Genomic DNA, 5,000 nt, shown 5'->3' with positions numbered 1-5,000 from the left:
TTAAACTGGTAAATAATCTATCAATATGTGAATGAATATATTCAAACTTTACTTGTTTTCGTCTATGATTCTCCCTTAAATCATATGACACGCACAATTTACCTGAAAATCGTATGTGTTCTTCAAAAAAAGTTATTTGAATACGACACGGTTTCGTACAGTTTTCACGCGATGAATGATCTCTCCGACCGACTTTCTTATGGACTAGTGTTCTGTTGTCTATGACGGTACGCTGGGCCGTAAGGGAATCAGCTGCTAGCTAGCTGGCCGTGAGACGCATTTATTTTTAGCACGCTTGAAACGCTGCACGCTGAATACAATTCGATGCCTAATATCCCATACGACCCCCAAAGTTCGTCATAGACAATAGAACACTAATCCCATAAGAAAGTTCGGTCGGAGAGAGATGCATTCATGCCGTGAAAACTGTACGAAACCGTGTCGTAATTCAATAACTTTTTTGAAGAACACATACGATTTTCAGGTAAATTGGTGTGTCATATGATTAAGGGAGAATCATAGACGAAAACAAGGTAAAGTTTGAATATATTCATCACATATTGATAGATTATTTACCAGTTTAAAACTCTGCAAAACGCCTGTTAAACCGAGTCATACTCTTCTCTATTATCCACTCTTGATATATATATATATATAATAGTTCTATAATATATATCGTATTTATATGTATATGTATGTATATATATATACATACATATAAATATATATATTAGATATTATGTTATTCATGTTTTTTATTTTTAGTTCGATTATTATTATATTATTGTTCCCGTCATTTTTTTACCTACTGTCTTGATTCGAGTTAAAATCGTGTCGCAAAAAGATTTGTTGTTGACCGTTCTCGAGAGCAATCGGAGACTGTTAACTCTGATTTACATCTGAATTATATTATTTATCATTAGTAGTAATTTATTATTATTAATTAGTAATTGTCGATAATTGTGAGTGTTCGTACTTCGCTCGGCAGCAGAGAGTAACGTAGAAAACTAGAGATTAATTAAAACATGATTAATTATTGATAATTAATAACTATTTGTTATTAGTAGTAATCGTCGATAATGGCGACGCTCTTGTTCGTCTGCCGACGCGTAACGCTCTCGTGTTTTTCGTCGCCGTGGCGACGGCAGGTGTGCGAGGCAGAGCGATGGGCAAGCGGAAGTACGACAGCGGAGGCGGCGGCAGCGGCGGCGCGCCGAACCCACGGAAGCGCGGGGGCTGGAGGGCTCCGCCGCGGGCGAGAGCGTCACAGTCCGCGCCGACCAAGTGGTACGAGGACACGGACATGCAAGGCTGGAGTTGAGAGCGCAGAGTGACTCCCCGACTGTATAAGCGTCGCCGCGCGATCCGCGGCGCGCCCGCCAGGTGGCGACGGCGGACGCAGCGCCCCCTGGTGGCGCGGCGCGGGGTCGCGCGGCGACTACATAGCCTCCCCCGGTGCGGGACGCCCCTCTCTCTGGCAACGGAACGCAACCCCCCCCCTTAGTTACGGTCTTCTATTTCTTATTATTCGTTTTATCTTTTGGTTTGGTTTATCTTTTCGTCGTTGCGCGTTTATCGCGTTTTTGCCCCGAACGACGTCGAAACTCGTCGAGGGGCCGGGCGGGGATTCTCGAATTCCCAAGTTTCGTGTGAGGTGTGGAGGGGGAGTTGCCGATAGAAAAATTATATAAGTTTCGGTTCGAGCGATCGGGCCGTAAATTTTGGGTTTCGCCGACTATGCGAGTCGGATGGCGTTTCCGTTGCCACGGCGACGGGGGTCGCGCGCACCGAGAATGTAATATACTGGTTTAACGAAAAAAAATCGTGGATTTATTTAACGCCCCACGGCTGAGGAGCAAAGACAAAGACGCCTGGTTTATATGACCTTTGACCTTTGACACTTTTTGTGACGGACCGCGGCCCAAGGGAAAAATTACCAGGTAAAGACCGTGATGTTGTCGAGGTCATGAAAGTCCGAAATTGGAAAATGTTTTTTTGCTTGTATTAAACTTTGAAAAAATGTGCTATTGAACATTGGAAACTATATTTAACCGATTCTAGTTAAGGACGTTCTATTGTTTTCATGGCGCAAGTGAGCGTTCATTTGGCCAAGACATTGTAATGTATCTTTGGCTCCGAAAGTGTGTGATATTGGAATGCAAAATGTAAAATCCTGCTCTTTTTAAGGTGTGCTACACTGGTCTGTCAAGTTGCGATGTTTACAAAAAAAAAGCGAGAGAAGATATGTATAAAAAAACGACGTTTAATTGCTCCTTTTGTGATTTCGCGCTGCGTCCTTTCCCGGGACGCGCGGCGAATCGTTTTACGTCGAAAAAAATTGATTTTTGGCGGTGATTTTGCGCTGCTCGTTCCCAGGGTCGTTCGAACGCCCGCGGAACGCAGTTTGTTTGGACAGGGGGCGCCGGCGTAGCGCTCCCGCGTCTATGACGTCGCAAATCTATTTCCGTGTTTAGTTTACCGATTTGTCGGTAACGATTGTGGCCCGAAGGCAAACTTGGCAGGGTAACGCTGTAGCGCACTTGGGGTAGGCACCCCCTTGTATATATATTGGCATGAAAAACTATAATATTGCAAATAGTTTGCATCAACGGATATGGGTTTCGCGGAACGGTAACGATTGGCGACCGATATTTAAAACAGGAAAACACTGCTGTGGATCGAAGGAACACTGTGGAACACTAGACACCTAAGCGGTTCACGCTCCGCCCCACGTTGGCTGTGGGGGCGGGGCGAACCCCCTACTGTTACCCCAGAAAGGGAGGAGTACGTACGGAAGATCTGTAGGTTCCCTAAGGGAATGTGAGGGAGAGTGAGAGAGAGAGAGAGAATGTCGGATGGATTGTCGTAGCGCGGCCACGACTCGGTGGTGTGCGCGAACGACGCGGGAGAAAGGAATTCGGATGGAGAGAGCCGGCGCGCACAGAGCATTGATAGGGCGTGGTCGCTGGGGAGTCCCGACAACCCCCCCCACCCCACCCTCCCACGGGCCGGGGACCACGCCCGCCGCGCGAGGCGAGAGGGCGGCGAGCAAAATCGCCGGGTTCCCGACGCCCCCCGTCGGGGCTCTCGGACCTCGCGCCCGGGGAGAATCGGGAAGCGAGGAGGGAGGGAGGAAACGATTTCGAGTCAAATGGGAGCCGTCCGCCCCGCGATCCCGGCGCCCCCTGCTAGAGGGCGCCGCCCGTGCGCGGTTCGATTCCGGCGAAGCGGGTGCGAGCGCGCATCAGCGCCCCCTGGCTGTTCGTTTGGGAACCGCGGCGGCGGAGGCGGGGCGCGGGCGACGGGCGGCTCCAGAAGGTGATAAATTGTAAAGAGTTAGTAACTACAGCATTTTAAACGGTGGTATTTTTGTACTATTTTAGTTTTTTCTGTAATGTTCAGATATACAGAGGAGTATCGACTGTCTGAGCGCGCGCGTGCGTGCCCGTGTCGTGCGTGCGTGCGTGCGTGCGTGCATATGTGTGTGTGTGTGTGTGTGAACGTGTGTGTGTGTGTGTGTGTGTGCGTGAGAGAGAGTGGCACGAGAGAGCGCGCGCGCGCATAATTGTGTATACAGAGGATTAAGTTATTTTGGCGACTGCGGGCTCGACCGGCGCGGCCGCCGCGCGAACGAGCCCACCAGGTGGCGCTCGACGATTCTCCGTCCGTCGCTGCGGCGTGCGGGGTCGCGACCCGGCCGCGAGAGGGCGCCGGCGGCATCAGATGCCGGGCGTCCGCAGATCGCGGCGCGCGCGAGCGAGGGTAGACGGCCGCGCGGTGTTGAGACGTACGCGCGCGGTGTTGTGTGTGTGTGTGTGAAATCGAAGACTTGAATTGATGGCAGACGTGAGTCTAGGACGCACGCAGCGGCGGCGGACGAAGACAGTTAGACGGTTTACAGCTTCGAATAACGATATAATCACTGAGCGTAGATGGAACGGTGAGTGGGAGGCGAGTCTCGTGGGACGACGCCGTTGCCGCGGCGACGAGTCGTCGTCGGGTGCTACTGAGGTTCTGTAATCGTCGTCGTCGCGCGAGAGAGCGTGCCGGGCCGTTGCCATGGCAACGCTGGGGACGCGGTCTCCGTCGCAAAGGTGTGGTTTGAGCCTGCTCCCCTCTCGGCCCGTTGTATATACGAGTCGACGATATCGTGAACAATGGGCGACGACGACGACGATGATGATGATGATGGTGATGATGATGATGGTTAGAAGAGAGGATGAGGTGCTAGGAACGTTGCTAAGTCGCGGCGACGACGGTGAGACAAGTGAGCATCCGGGGATCGTCGGTCGAGATAATTTAACGGTCGATTTCGTTATTTTTCCTCTCGAGCGCGCGCTGCGTCTGTGCACGCGGGTAGAGAGCGAGAAAATTAAGCTGGATCTACCGAGTGATTGTGAGTCTATTTTATTATATGTTACTGCCACAGTATGTATATTCAAATAATCAGCAAATTGTGAAACATGACTTCTACGTTGTTTGCGTTTGTTTGTGCGTTTGTGTTTGTGCATGCGCGCGTGCGAGCGAGTTTTCCGATTAAAGTGGCTAAACAGCAGTTTGATTTACATGCGATATTGCTTCTGCATCTCGAACAAATAGATCAGTAAGATCAGAAGTGAATAATAGACTTGTAGTAGATCATTATTGTTATCAAAGATTTATTATTATTCACTCCTGATCAGATGAAAGAGATGAAATAGGATAACAAGCATATACAACAAGTGAAATTACAAAATTTAGAGGTAGCGTACATTTCTCACCTAAAGTGGATAAACAGCATTTAGATGTACGGGTGAGTACGTGCCATGTTCATGTTACATCTCGAACAAACGAAGAGGTTAGAAGAATCTTGGCATTTATTTCACATGCTCCACATCAAAAATATAATACACTGTATTATAAATGTATATAATATAATATACTAAAGCTCAGGGTCTATGTCCCCCAGGGTACTGCCGGAACGTACCCTGGGTACGGTCTAATATGCCGGACCGTACCTC

This window comes from Priapulus caudatus, unplaced genomic scaffold (assembly GCF_000485595.1).
Source record: "Priapulus caudatus unplaced genomic scaffold, Priapulus_caudatus-5.0.1 Scaffold1660, whole genome shotgun sequence".
NCBI classification, from domain to species: domain Eukaryota; kingdom Metazoa; phylum Priapulida; class Priapulimorpha; order Priapulimorphida; family Priapulidae; genus Priapulus; species Priapulus caudatus.
This window is presented reverse-complemented; position numbering follows the sequence as displayed.